The following is a 24,015-nucleotide window of genomic DNA, read 5'->3' on the forward strand; positions in this document are numbered from 1 at the left end:
AATTGGATGACACCATATAGGTATTCATAGAATGGCATGTTATCTAACGGATCGTTGTTTACTTGCGTTTTTCATTCCCGATATTAAAGAGTCAAGATATATCCCGAACGCAAATATCGTCATTTACAAAAAACAATTTCTGACTCCAATCACAACTTGAGAAAAAAATCCCAACTTTTTTAACACCGTATGCCAAGGGCTTATGAGGAGAGTAGCGTATCAGAAACCCTTGGCTAGCGAAGATGGTTGACATAGTAACTGGCTGGATTGATCATAGTAAATTCGCTGAGCCCGTGTTTACTTTGCTACATTGCCAATACACGGAACGAATTCTATCGTTAAACTGGGTACGTAGGACAATATTATTTTAACGATAGAACGTTATATCTAGGATGACGTTAAAGGCCATCATTGGTGTCAGGAGGGTGTATTCAGGTTTACTGACAGTGTGTGGCAACATAAGTTAAAAAATGAAGAAACCTGGCATGAGTCTCCTTGTGTGAGTCACACAAAGTTAATCAATTTTAAAAGTTACTCCGGATTTACAAATAAAAAAAATAACTCTTGAAATTATAAGACAGATAACTAATTGATTAAGATAGATAACTCTTACTCTGAAATAAATACTTGTATAAATAAAATAAATCAGGAATTTCATGTATTTCCTAAACGGTTCAGTAAATACATGTATTTACTGGCTGCTTTAGCTAATGCATGCAATTACTGAATCGTCAAGGAAATTTATGTATGTTCATAAACATTACGTCTGGCACATCTTTTTCAATCTTCGTCAATCCCTAAGAAATAAAGTTTAGAAAATGTATTGAAAATAAAATTTATGAAACAGACTTTCACCGTCAAGAAAAATAGACGCATTTTGAAATCTGAATATAGATATTTAATAACAATAAACAACAAAAACCTTTTCTGGAGGGCTGCCATGAAAATTTAGCATCCTTCCATCATGACCGTAAGGCATCCTTTCGACCAACTGAAAATTATCATTATCTGACCTAGTGTTTGCAGATTTGGAGTACAGATTATATTGAAGTGATCTTTTTCTCCTTTTATCAGCGGGCAAGGGGCCCTTCTCCACAAATGACTTTGGATGACACACGCCTTCCTTCTTCTTATGTGTTGATCCTATAGAAAAAGAAAATAGGTAATTTTACATTAACATGCAAAATAAATTTAACTACCCCCCCCCCCCCAAAAAAAAAATTAATTCCGTTTCAATTCTTCACCGTGTCGCTTGCGTGGCGCAGTGGTAGAGCGTTTTCTCTAGAGTCGCAGAGTAATGAATCAATCCTTACGCCGCGAGTTCGAATCCCACTGTCGGACGTGGAGACCGGTCCTTTGGATGAGACCGCATAAACCGAGGCCCCTTGTTGCAGTGGATGCTGACACGAAAAAAGATCTCTCAGTGCTAAATGGCCCAGAGTGCCGAATATAGGTCAAAATTTCAGCTCTCCACCGGCAAGTAGGGGCGTCTCCATATGAGTGAAAAATCCTCGATCGAGACGTTAAACAACAAACAACTCTTCACTGTAAATATATTCGTTCATTTCTATTACCCCTCTTACATGAAGTGTAAAATAAATATTAGGAGATATTGATTATAGCTTAACATGCAAAAAAAATTTACAATTGTTTTCTTAAATTAAAAAAAAAAAATATTTATTAAAAGCATGTATTGTGCTTAAGTCAAAATGATATAATGGCTGTATTTCATGAACCTACTTTATTCTAATTGTTATAATTTATTTTCTGTATTACCTTTCTTAGACGATGTTTCGTTTCTCCTTTTCTTTGCACGGTAGCTAAGTCTGTAGAGCGCTCGCTTCGTGATCGTAAGGTCGCGAGTTCAAAACTCGACTGACCCAAGTCGATAAAAAAATAGGTAGCAACTGTTCCTTCGCCCTAGGCTCGGCACTTTGAAGTGAAAGTTGCGGGTCCTTCGGACGAGGCCCCGTGTTACGGCAGGCGTTGGCACGATAAAGATCCCTCACTGCTCAATGGCCCTGAGTGCCGAGTAAAGGTCAAAATTTGAAGCCCTTCACCGGTACATGGTGACGTCTCTATATGAGTGAAAAATTCTCGAATGGGACGTAAAACAACAATCAATCCTTTTCTTTGCGGGAGCATCATAACCCCCCTCCCCCCCTTGACAAAATAATTAAAAGTATGCAAGTTAGAACTTTAAAGAAAGTAGTATATTTTATAATTAGAAATATAAAATGATTACATTTTCACTAAATTTAAGCAACATATAAAAGAATACTTTTTTATACTAATTTTTTACTATTTATATTGAACTAATTTACAAAACCGTGTGTCGAAAGATTCAATTCTATTTATGTTTTCCTTAGCATTCTTGTCGTAATAAAATTATACTAACATACCTGATATGATATCCCAGTCTGATAACTGGAAGACGGGTCCATGTTTCAAACAATGGTGTCTTATACTGATAAGAAGCAGGCTTGTCCAGGTGGTAGATTAACTTCACAAGATAAAAAATCTGACTTGACCGCTGACCTCCGCATAATCTCTAGATGTCCCTAAAACTGCGTGATCTTCGTTCCTGCCATTCTCTTAAAATGATCCTTGGCATGTTTCCATGCCCCCTCGATTCTGTTGGTATGGACATCGACTTCTTCCATTGTCCTTGTATTGAATTACGTTTTTTCTTGAAAGCATACTTGTGTATCTCTGTAAAATGCTCTTAGCCTCTATCGTTGAGAGAACAGTATGCTGATCCGCCCTCGCTGTAGATGGTGCTTCCAGCTTCTACGAGCTTCTCATTTATTGGAACAAGCGTCTCTTCAGTCCTGTCTCCAGTTGGATATATTATGAGTGTGCTGGTCTCCCTATCCACCATTCCAAATATCCACATCTGAAAAAAAATCAATTTGTAAAAAATATTAATTCCTGTATTTTCTCGACAGGTAAATACTACATGTGAATGTAAATCTCTACTTTAACGTTAGGTAGTGTTATTTATTTTCTTTAACTGTAAATATTTAATATAAATTTCTCTCACTGTATATGTAAATATTTATAAATGTACATACATGTAGTGTGTTCCTAATCTAAATTTTTCTATTTTTGATTCCCAATTGCTTAATTGTTTGTAAGTAGTTTATCAAATGTTTGTATATTGATTTTTTTAAAAAAGTTTACTTTTCTTGTATCTTGCCTTTAATCCCCGATTTGGATCTCCTCTGTGATGTTTCACACGTCTACCAAACAAAGACTCATCAATTTCGATAATAGTAGTTCCTGTAAGCTTTCTGCTTTTGGTGGTTACTTCAAAGTACTCCTTGAAGAGAACTCTAATGAATGACCCCATTTCACCGCTGTTGACTTGTATGCCACCCATGCAAATCTGGCGCATTGACTAGGGGAGGAACCATCCATGTACGTCTTTTTAAAAAGGATAATATCCTGTAGTTTCCTGAGATTGCTTTTCTCGAAAAATGAGTTTGCTCTGAAGGCCCTGGTGTGTAGTCTATTTTCTAGACATCTAAAGACAGCACCACCCACGTTCCTTGACGGCGATTTCAGTTCCGTATTCCCCTAACATTTCTGGATGTTGCATGGAATGGTGGTGGGCAGGAGACCATGCATCCTGAACCATTCGTAAATTTTGAAGTCTCGAAGCATCATCAAGGAGAAGAAATTCAAAGGGTTGTTGAAATCCCGCAGTGTCATTTCCATCAGATTTTCAGTTTATCCCTCTCTTAAAATTTTCTTAAATCTCGAAATGTCTTTTCTTGAATCAGCCATCGTTCGGAATGTTGAAAGACCAGTAATTTTGCTTTAAATACTACTTACCTGTCACGTAATTTTAGTGAGTGAAAATTACTTAAAATTTATCAATAATCAAGAAAACTTATCAATAAAAAATGCCCCCAGGACGACTTTGTATGAGCGGATCTAAGAGTTTTAACAATAAATTGCACATAGAAATTAAATCTCGCATAAAACAACCAAAGAAAACAGTCGTCCGCGTGGCGCAGTGGTTAGAGCGTCTGCTCTAGAGTCGCGGCGTAAGGAGTTGATTCTTACGTCGCGGGTTCGAATCCCACTGTGAGACGTGGAGACCGGTCCTTCGGATGAGACCGTATAAACCGAGGTCCTGTGTCGCAGTAGTTGCTAGCACGAAAAAGATCCCTCACTGCTCCATGGCCGTAAGTGCCGAGTACAGGACAAAATTTGCAGCTCTCCACCGGCAAGTGGTGGCGACTCCATATGAGTGAAAAATTCTCGAGAGGGACGTTAAACAACTTACAAACAAACCAAAGAAAACAAGAATAGCAGTGCATTTCATTTAATTTTTTTCATGTTTGGCAACATACATATGTAATGTCTAGGCCTTCCATCCAGAAACTCATACTGCCTCATCGCATCATTCCAAGGATACATTTTGTATCTTCTACCTCCTTCAAAAAGCCTGAAAATTTAAATCTCATTTTACTTAATTTTATAACGTTATCCTTCATTTAAATTATTTTTTTTTCCCTTACAAAAGTATTGAATTACTAACTCTGTTTATGCATGAGGTATGGCATAAATAACCCTAACAAGGCTAAAAAGTGGTTACGAGCAGCATTGTCCCGGGCTAAATGCATAATATTTACCCACTGTAGATAAATTGCAGGATCTAGTCCGTTCACATAAACGAATGTTGATATCATTATTCATTGGAAGTGTTTTAAATTTGGAGTCCAGAAAGGACTTCTAATCATTAATGGACGTAACTTATTTGCACCAATGACATCTTGAATTATCGACCACTGACTATAAATTTCTTAATTTCTTGTCATTTTTCCAAGTAGCGTTAGTTAATATAGACTGGTAGAAATGTGTCTTTTATTCCTGCATACAAATCTACGGAATAAAGTTGTAGTCACAAAACTCCACTGCTTTATTCCGTAAAACTTTTCAGAAAGGATAATACATATATGTATACATGTACGGAATGAAAAAATGATTTTAGAAAAGTCCACTGCTTATTCAATGAAATATTTAACAAAGGAATATATACATGTATGTATACACATATGAAATAAAGTTGATTTCACTTACAATAATTCTTTTACAAGGGATAATGTACGTATTTATATACAATTATACGGAATAAAGTTGCATTCAGAATACTTCATTGCTTTATTTTGAAAAGTTTTGAAATAAAGTTTTGATATTTGTATATCATGAAACGGTTATTTGTATATGTATGAATAAAATTAAATATCAGCTCTTCTTCCCTATATTGTACTACATGTATATTCATAAATCTTGCGTCGCTATTTACTCCTGTCATTTGCTTCGCCTTTTTTAAAAAGGTGCCATTTTCAACATTTTTGCTATTTTATTCGACCCCCCCAACCCCGAAAAAAAATACCAAGCTCCTTTTTTTGTATGTTTCTTCCTCAAAGAAACCCTTTTCCCGGGCGAAATCTATATATTCCTGTTATTTACTTCGCGAAGCAAATAAATTCCAGGGTTTTTAGTTCATTTAAAAGACTGGTGTCGCTTTTACTCCTGTTATTTTCTTCGCTTTCTTTAAATACGTGCCATTTTAATCATTTGTGCTATTTTATCTTGAATTCTAGATCCCCAAAAATTTCCAAGCCCCGTTTTTTGTTTCAATCCCAAAGAAACCCCTTTCCTGGGAAAATCTACCCCTTGAATTGCTATTTAGTATAACCTGACTGTCTGGGTATATATATATATAGAGAGAGAGAGAGAGGTTGACAAATCCCATTGCCCGACGCCCGGGGCAAGAGAATTTTAGGGGTGGGCAAGTGAAATGTTATCAACCACTTTCCCGTGGGCAAGTGACTTAAAATTAAAATTCGCATGTAAGTCAAATAAATAAATTCGCATATGAGTCAAATAAATAACTGTGAATAAAGCTAGGCACAGGGGCTTGCATGATCTACTAGGTATTTATCTTCCTATTTTTGAAATATATATGGGTACAGCCGTAATTGTTTCCCATAGGCGGCAATGTTAACGTTTCTCACAAAGCAATTCCCTGATTTTCGTTCAGCAGTGAGTGACCCCTCAAATCAAAGCACATCAAGTTGTCTTTCCTTGGTTAAAATCTCGAGGTGGCATGTCAGATTCGTTTTCCGGCAAAATGCGCTAACCTCTGAAAATGAAAGTGAAAGTAGGGGAATTCAAGACTTCTCATTGGTGTTATAATACATAAAATAAGTCTGCTGATCTTCTTGATAAATTACATCTGCCAAGCTTTTTTGCAAGGGAACATACTCCTTATCAACAAGTATGAGGCTCAGTTTAATACATTATCACAGTTTTTTTAATTCAGGTCTGCAAATTAAGGAACTTTGAACTTGTAATTTTTCCTGCACTACTTTCCTCCCCTATCGATTCTAAAAATAATTAAAGGTACAGTGTATGTACCCATATAAATATATATACAGTGTTAGTTTATGGTCAAGATGGTGGGGCAAGCAAAAATTCAGGCAAGGCTAGTGAATTTTGATCATGCACTTGCCCTTGGACAGGTGCCTATAAATTTATTTGTCAGCTCCTGAGTCTGTTAATATATATATATAGATAGATAGATAATCCTGTTATTTGCTTTGCATCTGTATAAATATAGTATAGTTAACCCCCCTCCTGGTTCCTACGACCATGGGTTACCCTGCGGCCGCTGAGGAGGAATCAGAAATGGCGGACTCTTAACAGGTACATGTACACTTATTAGCATTTGTTGCTTGGCTGTTAACCAATTTGATTGTATTGTATTTTTGGTCTATTTTTTTTCTTCGAAGTTTTCTGTAGGCCTATATGCAGATACTACTGGCGACTGCTCAACTAAAACACATAAGAATTAAATTCATTGTAAAAAGTTAATAAGCTCATAGGTCCTTTTTGCTAATTTTTGTCTGAAATTCTCATCTCTTTACCAATATTTATTTTTATTTGTTCCATATTAACTTAATATTTTATAGATTTTTTCTTAAAGTAGCTCTGTCACCAAGACGCATGAATGTAATGTATTGCAGTGAAAAGGGTTGATCAGATGATATTGATAGCCATGAGGATATGCCTGCTATGATAATTTTTCTTCCACCATTTTAGTGAAAAATAACAACGTAATTTTATCGAAATCTTTGACGAGAAAATACGGCTAATGAATGAAATTGTTCGTATATCCAAATTTGTTTTGTTTGTTTTTGTTTGTTTGTTTTGTTGTTGTTGTTTTTTTTTCTTTTGTTTTTTTTTTTTTCGGTTTATTTTTTGTTTATTTTATAATTAGGCAAATGATCCTTTTTCCTTTGTGTAGGATATCCTTAAAACATTCCATATCATTTTGACCGGCAGTACAGATATTTAGATTTAGATTTTTGTTAAGGAATTTGCACCTCTCTCTCTGATGATGACATAGTAAACACATGCACAAAATACATACTGTTGTTATATATTTTGCTGATTTTTTTTCCTTTAAATTAATGCTATTCATGCTTCAGATAATGCTATTTTGGGGACTATGAAATTTTTTTTAAAAATCAATGATTTGAATTGAAAATCTAATTAAAATTGTAAGAGAAACTCTGCAGAGTGTCAAACTAATTTTTACTTCTTACTGAGTTGTCGTTTATTGGCACTTACATGGCACTTACATGTAGTCTCTAGTTTGGTCCTTCACAGTTTATTTCTTTTCTCTCTTCTTCCACGGTAGAGTTCAATCCTGCGCTGCGATTTTAAACTTTACTTGCGTAATAAACTACATGACAATATAGTTTTTGTTATTTATTATGTAAATAACACAGAGCAAGTTATGAACACGTCACTAATCGCAATGCACTTGTCGGTATGACGTCATTGTGGTAAAACTGACGCATTTTATGTGCTGTGAGAGGCAGTTCAAGTAGTTGTTTTAACAGTGAGAAATGCATTTTATTATTTTATTCAACAGAATATTATCTACAATTAGATAGGCTACTAATACCGATGTTTAACCTTCGTTTAGTGCCATTATTCAATTATTTTCGACAGAATGTATTTAGTGAAATATGAAGATAACGAACAGTATTCAATCTCGAGAGTACAATGAAACGATACAAATTTGGAGCAGAGCAAACACGGACCTGAAAATTTGGTAGTGGGATCAGGTGCCTTTGAGGATGAGCATCCCCTGCTGGGAAAAAAAATGGAAAAGTCTGTAGACAGTTCAGTGTTTAAAAGATAGCCTTAAAATTAGTATGTAAAACATCAGTCAGCATTAGACTCATTGATAGGTTGTATGTGCTGATAAGGTCATTGTATCGACTTGGGAAATGATGACTTGATGTCCTTGTTTTATTAACTTGTTTGTCGATAGCTTGCCTCGTTTGAATTAATTTTACCGTGTTTTTGTGTACGTGTTTAACATCGAAGTGCCTAATTGGATTTTTTGCAGGGGTATACACTTTATAAATCTTGATTTTTTAATAATACACTAAGGAAATATTTCTTAACCTGAAAAGTGCTACTGCTTTCCGAAAATCGAGAGCATAGTTAAATAGATGCATAAAATACTTAGTGAAGGTCACATATTTCAACATTAGCCCCATTTACCTAGGCTTGAAATTTATACTAAAGGGGTATTGTTTAATCTTTTATAATATTTATAATAATATATAATAATTATAAGTGATGTATCATCAGTAAATTCTGGTACCGTTCACGGTAGCTCAGTCGGTAGAGCGCTCGCTCCGTGATCGGGAGGTCGTGAGTTCGAATCTCGGCCGCGACTAACATAAGTCGATAAAAAATGGGTAGCAACTGTTCCTTCGCCATGCGCTCGGCACTTTGAAGTGAAAGTTGCGGGTCCTTCGGATGAGACCTTAAAAACCGAGGCCCCATGTCACGACAGGCGTTGACACGATAAAGATCCCTCACTGCTCAATGGCCTTAAGTGCCGAGTACAGGTCAAAATTTGAAGCCCTTCACCGGTATATGGTGACGTCTCTCTATGAGTGAAAAATTCTCGAATGGGACGTAAAACAACATACAATCAATCAATCAGTAAATTCTGGTATCAGGTGTAGTACATGAACACTAACTTAGTTTTGCTTTGAATATCTTTTTTTCACTCTGGTATATGCTGTCTAAATGGAAAAATGTTTATAAATGAGGTTGTTTAATTAAAAATAATTGAATAATTGCATCTTTAGGTCACGAGTTTACTCAGGTGACCTATTGCTATCTGTTTTTGTCCGTCGGCGTGCGTCGTGCGTTATCATTTAAACATCGTCAGCTTCTTGTCTGAAACCACTGATCCCATTTCAACCAATTTTGGCATATAACATCTATGGGTGAAGGGGAGCAAAAATTGTGAAATTCATAGCCCCTGCACCCTGGGGTGGGATTAATAAATAAATGCAATGTTTGAAAATCTTTACTCCTAAACACATGATTGTTATAAGAATTGAGCCCTCTACCAAAATTGTAAAATTCATGGCCCCAGGATCAGGGGTTCTGGTGCTGGTGTGGCTCTTTTGAATATATAGGGAAAATGCATTATTTATTTTAAAATTTTTCTCTGTTTGTGCGTATTAAGCAAACAAACTTAATGGTTATGACGAGTAAGACTGCCTCTTCCAAAATTTTGAATTTCATGGCCCGTGGTTCGATGTTAAGGCGGGACTCTATTGATTATATAATGAAAATGCATTAATTCTTTGAAAATTTTCTCCTCTCTTTTCTCCTCGGTATTAAGCCGATGAACCATGTACATAGCTTTGTGGAGCAAGCGTGTTTCTTCCAAAATTGTGAATTTTATCAGTCGGGTTATTGTTTAAAATGGGGCTCTATTGATTATATAGTGAGAATGCATTAATGCTTCGAAAATCTTCTTCCCTCCTCCTGGAAACTATGTCGGTGATTTAAGAACTTTGAAAGGATGAGCCAGGATGTTTCTTCAAGAATTGTGAACTTCATGGCCCATGGGTCAGAGGAACCGGTTTTTTGGGGGGTGGGGTTCTAATGATTATATATACTGAAAATGAATTGATCCTTTAACAGCTGCTCTCTGGTATTAATCAAACATTATTAGGAGCAAGGGTGCCTTTCAAAATTGTGAAATGTATGGCCCAAGGGACAGGGGTTCCTGTGGGGTGGGGCACTACTGATTATATAGTGTAAATACATTTTTGTTCCTCTGCTCTGATTCTGGAGTAATCCAAGTAAACATGCGAACTGATAGTAATGGTGAGCAAAATTTCATGGCCAAACGAACCATATTCAATTGTAGGAAAGTTGTTACATGATACTCCTAAAAGGCCCGTGAGCCTTTTGTTTTTAATATTTCACCTCAACGACGTTGAGGGAAGTTTATGTGATACCGTCGGTGCCCAGGTTAAAGTTTTTGAAGCAGGTTTCTTTTTAGTATTTCCATGCCCTACATTAATCATATATGAATGAAAGATACTTTTAGTGTATTTCATTGTACCAGTAAGGATTTCAAATGCTGCAATATCACCTAAGAAATGACCACGCTAATGATTTGTTAGAGTAGGTTAAGGTTTTTGGAGCAGCTCTCATTTCCAGTTAATGTAACTAGGTTCATTCTTAAGTAACTATTATCCCTATGTTGACCAAACTTGCATAGATGATACACCTAAGGATTTACACTACCAGGCTTGTTTCGGATGCTAGATCTTACATTTTTCAAATGAGTGACCATGTTGAAGTTTTTGGAGCAGGTTCATTCTAAAGTAACTAAAAGCCCTATGTTTACCAAACTTGCATGGATGAATCATCTAAGGATTCACACTACCATGTGACCTTCATTTTCCGAATGAGTGACCAGGTAAAAGTTTTGGGAGCAGATTCATCAGTAACTATAAGCCCTACGTTGACCAAAATTGCACGGATGATACATCGAAGGATGAATACTGTTTTTCTTGCTTCAGATGCTGGATTCCACCTACATTTTCCATTTCAGTTACCAGGTTTAAAGTTTTTGGAGCAGGTTTATTCTTAAGTTACTAATGCCGTACATTGACCAAACTTGCTTGGATGATACATCTAAGGATCCACACTACTTGACTTGCTTCGAATGCTGGATTTTACCGACCTTTTCCAGATGAGTGACCAGGTTAAAACTTTTGTCATAGGTCCAAGAAACTATAAGGCCTATCTGAACCAAATTTGCATGGATGATACATTTAAGGGTGCACACTACTTGAATTGCTTCAGATGCTCAATTTGACCCACATATTCCATTTTAGTTAACAGGTTTAAGTTTTTGGAACAGGTCCATTACCAAAAAACTACAAGGCCTATCATGGATGATGCATTAAGGGATGAACACTCTCAAACATGCTTCATATGTTTGGTTTGTATTACATTTTCTCGATGAGCTACTAATTTAAAGTTTTTGGATAATTTCATTCGCAAATAACTGGAAGCCCTTTCGGATCAAACTTAAATGTTGCATCTTGGTATGTGCTTTGATTACCTATGTTTCATTCATGTTTCTAATTTGTTTCAATTTCAATTTTTTACTGCGTTCTCCAGTCATGATTATTATTTCTAGGGTAAATGCATATAATGAAGTGTATTTGATGTTGTTCTATTGTATCTGAAGGGGTTAGTCAATTTACGATTCCAGGCATCCGACTTACCCCCATCTGCACATGGGTCATTATTTTCTTGCTTAATTCTGCAGTTTTTCACAATCAAACGGCAATAATAAGTAATACCTCGAATTTTCGTCATTAAATTAAGCTATAACTTCACTGTGATCTCGGCACGTTCCTTCCGAGTTCTGTTAAACATTATCAACAACGCAGGGCTTCATAGTCCCAATGAATAAAAACCTGCTGAAGAAACGACTCGAAGGAAACGAAAATACAAACAAATTCTTATTCAGCACGACTTCATCAAACGTTTCACAACGTAACAACTTTTAAATCCAACGAAATGGCCAGAAAAAGGCGACAATGTAAGAACTACTTCCAAGTAACAGGTCGCCACGCTGTGGTTAGATCGTTCGCTCTAGAGACGCGGAGTAAAGAGTTGATTCTTACGTCGCAGGTTCGATTCCAACTGGGGGACGTGGAGACGGGTCCTCCGGATGAGACCGTGTAAACCGAGGTCCGTGTCGCAGTAGGTGCTGGCACGAAAAATATCTCAATGACCCTGAGTTCCGAATATAGGTCAAAATTTGCATTTTCCACCCTCAAGTGGTGGCGTATCCATATGAATGAAAAATTCTCGAGAGGGACGTTATACAACAACAAAAAAACAAAACCAAGTAACGGCAGATCCTACTGCAGAAAACCACTCCTAGAAGTCACGTTGTACATGTAAAATACGACGTCACAGATACACAATTTTCCCGAACTTTCTAAAGCAAAACAGCGATTTAAGAAATGTACGTAATAAAAGGCCTTTTTTGTTCAGCACACGTACTTTTAACTTTTTGTATATGAAGTTCTTCTTTATCCAGGTAATCAAATATCACAAAACAAATGAAAATGAAAAATCTGCGGTACAGAAATCGGGTTTTGAAATTTAAGATCATTAATCCGCCCACTTGTTTCACCTCCAGCTAAGAGGTGCATATTTAGCGTGCAAATGAAGCGTTTTCAAGCAGATGTAACGTCATTCTTTAGAACCATATTTAGTAGACCGGAGATTGAATATAATATATATGTTATTCTTTCATGTGATTGACGAACGAACTTGTATATAAGTTGTCATAATTGGTTTTCTTCATAATGAATACAATATTCGTTTTATTTTTTTTATATTTGGCATAACAAAATAAACAGATTAATTTTAAAGCAATTAATAACACTGTAAGTTGTGAAAATATTGATATATCGAAACACTATAAATAGGTTGTGCTAATAAATTTATCAGTTTAAATGTGCATATTTGCCTAGGAGAGCATCATGGATATAAACCTTAAGTTGAAAATGTCAATGAATATGGTATTGTTCAAATATAACTAAGCTGTTAAAAGATTTCTGCTGTTACATTTCCGTGAGTCCTTTTGTATCAAATACCAGGCCTATAAACATATATGGTGTTTGAAGCTTTTTTTTTTTTTGGTTATTTGAAATGTGCTGATAAATTTATCTGAAATGTGCATATTTACCTCTTTTCTCCGTGATGGAAAAGGAAAAAGAGCATCCGAAATACAATATCTATAGTATAACATCGTGAAACAGGTATCAAAATGAACGTCAATCATTGAAATTTATATTTTTTTATTTAAAAAAAAGGGGGGGGGGCTTATGTCTACTTCTGCTCCGAAACTAAGTGCGTGATTTCGAACAAAGTACTATTTCCTGCTGTAAGACCTGATTAACTATCAGTGGAAACTTCGAATATATTTTATTATGTTCCCCAAACGAATTTTGGGAACATATTGTTTTTATACCCCTGGATCGAAAGATCCCGGGGGTATATTGTTTTTGTCCTGTCTGTTTCTCTGTCTGTTGTCAACTGTAACCCATAACTATTGCGCTGTCAAGGGTAAGGCTTTAACATTTGACATGAGTGTTCATTATGACAAGACCTTTCCATTGGTACAGAAATTTTTGATCATGTGACCTCAACTGTGACCTTTGACCTACATTTGAAAAACTTTAACATTGGCGATAACTGTTGCACTGTAGTCTACGTCCCACTCCAGCATTGTGTTCCCATCGGGGGCATAGTGTTTCAGAAACACATCTTGTTACTTTCTTTTTTCCGAATTTCTTCACCGCTACTTTTTTGTCCATGAGTGTTCTCGGAAACTACTCATCCAATTAAGATGAAACCTTTATAGGGTTAATAGGCATGTTATGCAGATGTGCGCAACAAAGGTCATTTTTCGTGCACATGCATGCATGTTCGGGCGCGTGCAATGAGTGAAATTTCTTATATACTTAATACAGCTGTAACTTTAAATTTTTGGATGAAAGGCTTTGAAACTCAAAACATAAACCTATATTAGTAGTGAAGACAAAACGACATGGTCAAATTAGCATGAACTCACGCGCAAACAAGTGCGCTTCTCTCCAATTGGCTGAAACAAAAATCTCAATATCTTCCTTGTTTTTAGACAAAATACTTTGAAAATTTAAAATTTTGTGTTGCAGGGGTGGTTTATACTAGATGTATAAAATTACTCAACTCTTGGCTAAGGGTTCATTACTGTGTTTATTACTGATGTTTATGGAAGTCAATATCAACAAAACGGCCCCATAAAATAAAATAATAACAATGAATATCACATGAGATAACAAATGTATACAATATATATTACTTATTCTGATTGATGTACAATAAATAGATTTAACAGTTAAGAGTTATCTCTCTTACTTTGAATATTTAGAATATGCATAAATCACTGTACAAATATTCTTTACACAAATATTTTACTGCCACATTTCAATAAATGTAACAATATGTAATTATAACTTAAAATATACAACAGATAACATATTCAAATTACCTCTCTGTGGGACAAGGCCCATTCAATAAAGCATAGTAAATGGCCTGTATGTTTCACACAGGTCTACATATCTAATAACAAATACTGTACATTGTACTATACATACTTTAATACTCATAATTCAAATAAATTTATACTCTGAGGTAAAATGCTTCAAATTTAGTTTGATTCATATTTAAACTTTCACTCTTCTTTCAAACAGTGATATTAGCTAGAGACATATTATTAAGATATAGAATGTTAAACTTTATACTTACTGTTAGGTCTGATCTTACAGGTCTCAAAGTCTTTGTCTAGAAAATCTCTAAATTTCAAACACAGCCAACCTGGCCAAAATCTCTGAATAGTCTATCTGAGAACAACTCAGAACCACCAAAACTTAAAACCAATAAAATTACAGAACCCTTATGTCATAACCTTTGAACTCTATCGCTCACCAAGTAAATAAAGGGGTGGATCTGGGATTTGTATTAAATCATAAAATCTCATTTAATTTCATTTATATCAATAATATTTATTCAAATATGCACTATACATTATATACAGTTGAAAGACACTGCTACGAAAGAATTAAACATCTAGATCAGTAAAGTACAGCACTCCCTTCCACTTCATCTTTACAACACACATGATAACTGATTAAATATTTGATATATTTCACATTTGTCTTAATCATCTTTTATTTTTTTCTCTTAATCCAGATGTTTTTAGGCAAAATCCTGTTGACCAGATCTGATAGACTGTCTCTGTCCAGGGCTCAGTCTTACCTCATGCTCCTTTTATATGTCTGGTGCAAGGGGTCCAGGCACTCATCCTAGAACCTTAGTACCACTACACTGTTACCTGTTGTCCATCTAGGACTTGAATATGGCAAACTTGAGGCGTACTTAGGGATGTCCACCAAGTCTGAAGACAAAATCATCGACCTGAAATTGCTTGGTGGAATCCGTCTGTGAAAAGGTCTTTCCGAAAACAATCTAAAAGGAAATATTTAAAGCAATATGAGCTGCACTTTTGAAATTTTATTTTGCCTTCAAAATGTGCTGTTATGATAAATCTATGTAATTTAATCCTTTATGATCAATTAGACTAAGATAAAGCCTTAATTTTTTTTTAGAAGAAAGATTTCTGTACCACAAGACCGTTCACTGGTTGCTCAGTCGGTAGAGCGCTGGCTTCGTGATCGGGAGGTCGTGAGTTCGAATCTCGGCCGCGACTGACCCATCTCGATAAAAAATGGGTAGCAACTGTTCCTTCGCCATGGGCTGGCACTTTGAAGTGAAAGTTGCGGGTCCTTCAGATGAAACCTTAAAAACCGAGGCCCCGTATCACAGCAGGCGCTGGCACGAAAAAGAACCCTCACTGTTCAATGGCCCTGAAGGTCAAAATTTGAAGCCTTTCACCGGTATATGGTGACATCTCTATATGAGTGAAAAATTCTCGAATAGGACGTTTAACAACCAATCTGATTAAAATCAAATCCTTTGATCCGCTTACATAGATCGCTACACAAGGATCTGAAGAAACCCCATTTAGGGTCATCTCCTGGTGACCTTTCAATTATCCAATCAAACGTTTGCTTCAGAGAATTTAGAAGAATCTCGGAATTTAGCTACAGAAGTGAAAGACCCAATGATACACGAACGGAAAATCGTGACTTGGTTTCTGTAGCCTGTCAAAAGAACGACCACAGTCTTTTCTATACAGAAATATATTTAGTATTTGCTTTTGCCTTGTTTATTTAGCTCTTTGTTTTGTACGAAACGATAAGATCTTCTCCACAGCTACTTTCACTTCTACATTCATTTTCCCAAATGTTGCTTCAGTACGATCTCTCTGATTGGTCAAAATTTTTATGAATATTTTTATTCGAAAGGTCACCAGGTGATGACCCTAAATGGGGTTTCTTCAGATCCTTTGTAGCGATCTATGTGAGCGGATCAAAGGATCTGATTTTAATCAGATTGTTTAACAACATACAATCAATCAGTCTGTACAGCGAATTGTATAGTATTATATTAGAAATCAATACTGTACAGGACGACAATAATGTAATTTTGCTTCAACCAAAGCTTATAAATAGTTCTTCCATCGCAGATTGAACAACAGAAGTTTAAAAACGTTCTTTTTTTCTGTCATTGAAATAGTAAATTTGCAGCTCTTGTTGCTTCAAAATGAAGGACTGGCTTGAAATGTAGAGGTTTTGTTATTGAATGTATAATGAAATGCGTGTATACTGCATCTTTATCAAAATCGAAAATTTCCGAGTCATCTTCAGAGTTTGGTTCTAAATTTTTTTTTTCAAAATTTTATAAGATTTATATAATGAGAAAGTATACATATCTGCTTTAGAATCCAGGTTTTCCTGATGAAACCATGCTGTGTCATTTAATAGAAAACATTTCAAAAACTTAATAATACTAAATAGTACTGATAATAGTTTTATTTTTTTCACAGGCTAAAAATACTGTACTTGTAAGCATATTTTCTAGAAAAATAAATACCTCTTTCGTCATAGTTTTGGAAGAAAGACTGCCACTACTTTTCATCCTCGTCTTTGGCAAAACAAATCTGAAGCTGGCTCTGATGTCCCCCTCCATGTCCTTGGCAATCTCGAAAAAGTCCCCTTTAACAATTTCTGTACAAATATTCTTTACACACTTGACCTGTGTTTTAAGAAGATACTCGCCAGTAACATTCCAAGTCTGAAAAAAGAAGTTTTAGTGTTTGGATATAATCTACAGATAACCTTATGTTTTTTTTAATTTCAGATTTGTGAGTGTGTTTGCGTGCAACATAGAGAACAATAGAAAACCTTGAAATTGCAATAAATGCGAATATTGAATTCAATAACAGGGAAAATTTCTAAATCACAATCAATAAACACTTTCTAAACTAAACTTTACGACACGAACTTTGTAGACCACTTTTCGAATAAATTTTTGCCCTGCCATTTTCATCTTTAACTATTTGAAAGACGTGTGGCGTGGGGTGTCTTTTTTTAATAAAATCGGTGCGGGATTAGCCACTTGGTTATATTGAAGACATTGGATGTTCGGGTGCTTGTTGGTCTTGGGGTATAGCATTTTTTTCAAATCCCTCCATCAGCCTACTGAGGGTCATAGCTGCATGTTTACATAACCAGTAGCTGGATCTGAAATACCGAAAACTTAAGATGTCAGATTCCAGAGAGGAAATCCCGGGAACCGGGGGATGAAGGTTGGATCCTTTATCGTATATTCTTCATTGTATCTACATGCACGTGTGTGAGGGTGTGTGCGAGTGTTATACAATAATGATGCTTTTAAATTTACTATTGTCTTACACGCGGCTAGGATAAGGCTGTCCGAAGAATGTCACAGGATGCGTTCCATTCATTCGTTCCGATTCGATTCCGGACGTTCTGTTCTCCGTGATGAATGGAATGAACCGGAACAGAAGAGAAATTTTCAACATGGCTGCCAATGGGCGGAAAACCTGTCTGCTTTTTGTTTTATTTCAAGATTCCGACACCGATTCTGAGGACGAAAATATCTTATTACCTGCACTAGCAGGCGCTATGTAAGTAAAGGCTATTTATGAATCAATTAAAAACTAAAAGGTTTTTGATCACGTGTGTTTTATTGTGGCTTAGGTATTAGTATTGAAACAAAATTAAAAAAAAAAAACTAAACTAAATGAGGTTGGCATATGAAATAAATATTCATTTGGATGTTTTTTATTTACAGAAAGAAAGAAAAACCAAAAATATATGGATATGTGGAGGATGTGGTTCCCCTTTATTCTGATGCTTCATTTAGAAGAATGTTTCGACTGTCAAGACAGACATTTCAAATCCTCTCTTCATATCTAGAGGAAGTTCCAGAGATGAAGAAAGACGGTAATGGTGGTAAAGAACGAATGTCTCCACAAAAAGATATTTTAACCACATTATGGTACCTAGGGACTCTCGACAGCATTGACAGGATAGCAGACCGTTTTGGCATTTCGCCATCCTCGGTAATCAGGGCTAGAGACCGAGTTATGAATTCAATTCTAACTCATCTCAAGTCAAAATTTATAAAATGGCCCAATCCCAATGAATTAAACCAAATCGCAAACAATCTCCAGCAAAAGAACGGATTTCCAGGGATTGCTGGTGCATTAGATGGGACTCATATTAGAATAGCAAAACCAACAAACCATGGAGATTCATACATCAATGGGAAGGGATTTCCTTCCTTGCAGTTACAAGCGGTATGCAAGGAAGACATGATGTTTACTCATGTATTTACCGGATTTCCAGGAAGCTGTCACGACGCAAGAGTTCTTAGGAATTCCGATTTATGGGAAAATGGATTACAAATGATTCCAAATATATACCATATCATAGCTGACGCAGCCTATCCACTAAGAATATGGCTACTCACTCCCTACCGAGACAATGGTCACCTGACACACGAGCAACGCCGCTATAACAACTACCTGTCCAGCAACAGAATGGTAATTGAGAGAGCATTTGCTCTTCTGAAGGGTAGATTCCGCCGATTGCGTTTCCTGGAAACCCAGAAAATTGAGTATGCTGTCAAAATTATCATGACCTCTTGTGTTTTACATAAATTAATGCCTGCATTTTCAACCATGATGAAGTCGACGATTTCATTCAGCAAGATGTTATTGCAGCAAATTATAATGTTCCAGGAATCCAGGACTGTGAAGCCCAGGGTGTACAGAAACGTAATCAAATAGCCAGGAATCTTTTGTGATAGGCTAACTTCAGAATGAATTCATCATGTTTTTTAACATCATATTCAATAAAGAATACAGTAACTGTTCAATACAATTTAATACAGAAAAATATAACAATGTAACAAAACTCAACAAAAGATGTCAAATCGAACTTATATGTTTTTTTATGTAAATAAAACTATGGAACATGTCAAAAACAGTAAGATATATCTTGACAGGTATGTAAAGTCAGCTGTAAAAAGTCCTTTACAGATGTTTTGATGAAATTTACAGTGTAATCCATGTATTAAGACTACATGCCACAAACATTCTTTTCCTTACAGCTTAAAAGATAATAACAACAAATAATACTTAAGTTCAATATATCATGGTCATAGAAGAAAAAAAAGATTGTTTCTCCAATAGACATTGCCATAAATGAACGTAATACAAGGTCAAAAAATTAATTATTCATTGCAGCTGCCTACAAATCCACTTATAGATTCAATGAATCTAACCCCCCACCCCCATTTCACCTATTCATCAAACTTATTTTTTAACACTTAAGTTTAAGAGAATTTAGTTGTCTAAGCAATAAATATTACAAAAATTTTACTTAGTTCTCAATTATGTCCATCAATGAACTTGGTTAGGGACTCAAATAAAGCAGGTTGGTGCATTCAAGCATCCTTTAAAAGTCACAAGATTTGTAATGTATAAAAGCCAAACTATTTCTTTAAAAAAAAAACTATCTAGCCACTCTTGGAATTGTGGGTAAACAACTGCAAACAAAGTTTTTTTTTTTTAGCTGTAGCCAAGTCTAAATTACATGTAATACATTATCCATCCATGTTTTTTTTTTCAGTTCCAAGCAAGTAATCATGAACTAATGTAGAAAAAAATGTTTAATACTTGGACATAATAAAATAGAAAAATGATAATGAAAATAACCTATTTGGGAGTTTGTAGTAAATAATAAAAACTATTTGTTAAATTGTACCAAAACAAAATAAAAAATGCAAACAATTCTGACTAGCAATTATCCAATAACAGTTTGTGTAATGTATAGTACATAGTTGAATTTTCAGGAGAATAACTTTTCCTCTGCAAGAAAAAAAATCAACAAACAGATGAAACAAAAACAACTGCATTGCTTTCAGTGATAAAACGAAATATTGAAAATCCTACCACAAATACTTTGAAAAGTTTTATGGCACAACTCAGAACAAGTTTTAAAAAATGAAAGAAACCATTCACTATTTTGTGCCCTTGTGCTTAAGAGTCTATGTTAAAAACACTTTAACTTTTTTCGCAATTCTTGATCTGCATATTGGACAGACTTCTAGAGCTTTGCTGCATGGAATACAGCACACAAGCCGGCCACAGTCAACAAACACTACTTCTTTTGGATGACTTTCTTCCATGCAGATTTCACATTCACCTGAAAAGAGATTATATCAACAAAAATTAAACAGGAGTTCCTATGAGCAAAGTCAAGATCATGTAATATGTAATCTTTAACATGGAGTAAGAACTTGTAAATGGATTAAATGTAACAATAGTACATGATTGTACATGTATTGTAAAAATAATGACCAATCGCATGTAATGGAATGTTTCCTACTCTTTGATTTCAAGGAACTAAATGTGTACATGTATTCAATATAATAATGTTAAAATTAAAATTAGATAATTCAATTTTCTAAGGATTTACACAAAAAGTACAAGTAAATACATGTCATAATAATTTTCAGCCATATGCATATTTCAATTTTATCATGTAAGGATATTTGTGCTGAGCCAAGGTATAAGGAACACAACACTCACTAGTGATGTGCTCCCATTGTCTCAATGAGTTTTTTCATCAAATCCATCTTTTCATGATGCATTTTTTCTTTACGCTCACTTTCCTCCTTTCTTCTTTTTTCCTGATTTTCAATAAAGTTTTTCATTACATCAATGACCTCTGTTGAAGTAGATGTACGCTTTCTTTTCTTTGGATTAGTACCTGAACCTGATGGTGTGGGCGTAGACAACCTTGAACTCTCATCGTCACCATCCTCTGAATCGTTGGGAACTTCTGCAGAAATTTTGGAGTCAGTGCTACAGGCAGTTACTTCTGGAGTAATGGCAGGATCTTTGGAATATATTTCATCCAATTCAGACTCATATTCAAAACGCTTTCTTCGAGTTCCACTTTTCTTCTTATTGTCTTTGACTGATTTGTATCCTCTCTGCAAAGTCTTCCATCTCCCTGAGACTTGCTCATGATTATAGGAGTATCCTTCATCTTTCATCCCTGTGGCAATTTCCTCCCACAAGGTTTTCTTCTTGATCAAACCTTTCTTAATTTTCTCTTGATATGTTTTGTATTTGGTTATTAGAAGTAAGGTACTAGAGCGTGTCCAAGACATACCTATATCCGCAGTACTGCATGAGGCAACTTTACTCTCCTTTTCATCTCCTAGAAAACATTAAAATTAATAAATATATACTTTCAATGTTTAACATTTAAAAAAAATACATGTTAGACACAACCTGTTACATGTATTTATTTATGGTGTTTATTTCAGAATATGAAGATCATATACTATATATAATTACTTCTTTTGAGTAACAGTTTCAGTATTTTTCTCTTGACGTGAAATATATCTACTCCTATGTAATTAGTACAAAATTAGTTACTACTTATTATGGGAGGAGGAAATATTAATCTCTTGAAAGTGCAACCTCCCAGGTATACTAATCTGTAAAATTTTTAACTTTAACATTAATTACCTGATGATGGTGTCCCTGCTGGTGGTTTCTGACATATGTGCTCAGACATCAACTCCATGTCGTTGAAGTATATGCTGCACTTGTGGCACTGGGTTACCGTGCGTTTTTTCATTTGACTTTCGGCATTAATTTCATGTGCTGTTTGTTTTGTCACAAGGATGGAATTATTTCCTCCGCCTAAATGAGAAAAAATATCTTTTATACTAATAGTATACATTAATATCAAAGTACATACTGCTGCATTGCAAATTATAAAACTCAATTGCAAAAGATATAAATGGCAGAATTAAAAAGGGGGAGGGGTGCTAAAAGGTAAACCTTCATTTAGTTAATACCATTTGGATATGCTTTCAAAAAGACGAGGAGATTCGAAAAAAGATCGCCACTGTGATCGACCCCTTTCCCTACTATTACAATTTTTACTTGTCCTTTTTAATACACTTTTTTCCTCGTAAATATGTCATTTTTTAGGTTTGTACACCCCCCCCCACTTTCCCTTTAAAAATCTAAGATTTTCTTGACCCATCTTGGGCCTTTATGATGGCTAATAAGGTGCGCACTAAATATCCCTATAAATTTAAGTTTTTAAATAAGCATTTGCAGTAAAACGTATACACAGTAACAAAACTCACTTGATTTAGTTGTGCATCTATGCATTTTAACATCATCTAAGCTGGAAAAGTACAAATTGCAGTCTTCACATTGATAAAGCACGTTTTTCTCCGCCATTTTTGTTACGTAATAATTCCCGCTGCACCACCTCTTTAGAAAGGACAGAGAGAATCCGTCCGGAATCGGATTCCAAATCGTTCCATTGCAATTCTACGCGTTCTGGACTTTCGGAAGCGTGAAAGGAACGCACCCACAGTGTACCAGCCGCAGTAACTTCTCTGAACTACCTAGATATGACGTCATAATGGCATATGACGTCAAGTCAATGCAAATTTGAGAAGACATAACGGGGAAAGTGTCATAACTTTTACATTCATTTCACATCAAATGTAGAATTGTTTTTACGTTGATGTCTAATTCATGTGTCTGGATTGTTGTTTTAAGGCTGTTATGATGGTGAATATTTGCAGTATAATATCGTTATTCCTTTTTCTTGTCTAACGTACGTAATCAAACAATTACAAAAATGTGAAACGCTCCCCCTTTCGCGTCTGTAGACAGAGTGAGAATGTATAAATCGTGTATATATTGGACTGGCACAAGTGAATAATAAGGATTAATTGAAGATATTCTGTGTGAATCTACTAGAGAAATATGTCCTCTAACTGAATTTTTCTGGGGGATTGTATGTAATTTATCCCATTTTGTATAAATTGCGATGAAGATTGGAAAATGACCCCTTGTATGTGGGTAAGTTGAATTTATCGTGAAATATTTTCTCAAATAAAATTCAGACTTGCCCCAGCACTTTATATATACCCAAGAATACGTTTAATTGATTTATGTAACAAGTCGTTCACAGTTATTTTGTTTTTCACTTGTGCCGATGCGATTTTTGTGCAACATTTAAGAAAATTTATAATTGTCCGTCACGTGATCAACACAGTCATGTGACATCACAGAAATGCTTATTCAACTCTCTTTACAACTAAACGATGTATGTATACAAAGAGTACAAATTGAAATCAACACATAGCTCAAAATAAAATAGTATATATCTGATGCATATTAAGCCTTCGGACAGCCTTAACAAGGCTGCGCATTTTTGAATTACTGCGATGGAATATATGTTTCTGAAATAAGTGTTTTCCATGTCTTTTTTTCTATTTATATGATCTATTACATCCCTCCCAGAAAAAGAATAAATTTACACTAAGTTCTAAATGAAGAAAAGACCCCGGGTTGATGATAAGATGATAATTCCTACTTTGAACAGATTTGGATCAGTGTCCTCATTGGTATGCCCCACCATCAACAAGGAATCCCTGTTTTCCGGAAAATTCCCCTTTCTAACAAATATGCCATAAAAGCTGACAGGTATCTGTTAAAGAAAATAAATAATGTTTAAAGCAAAAAAATCCTTTAAGCATATGGAGACC

General features: G+C 35.3%; 1 pseudogene; it reads right to left on the reverse strand.

Moving 5' to 3' along the window:
* Positions 1–2,462: 2,462 nt before the first annotated feature.
* On the reverse strand, positions 2,463–17,433 carry LOC133199087 (uncharacterized; annotated as a pseudogene).
* Positions 17,434–24,015: the final 6,582 nt, after the last annotated feature.

The sequence above is a fragment of the Saccostrea echinata genome, unplaced genomic scaffold (assembly GCF_033153115.1).
Source record: "Saccostrea echinata isolate AGI-Se365-2 ecotype Australia unplaced genomic scaffold, CSIRO_AGI_Sech_v1 ptg000033l, whole genome shotgun sequence".
Lineage (NCBI taxonomy): Eukaryota > Metazoa > Mollusca > Bivalvia > Ostreida > Ostreidae > Saccostrea > Saccostrea echinata.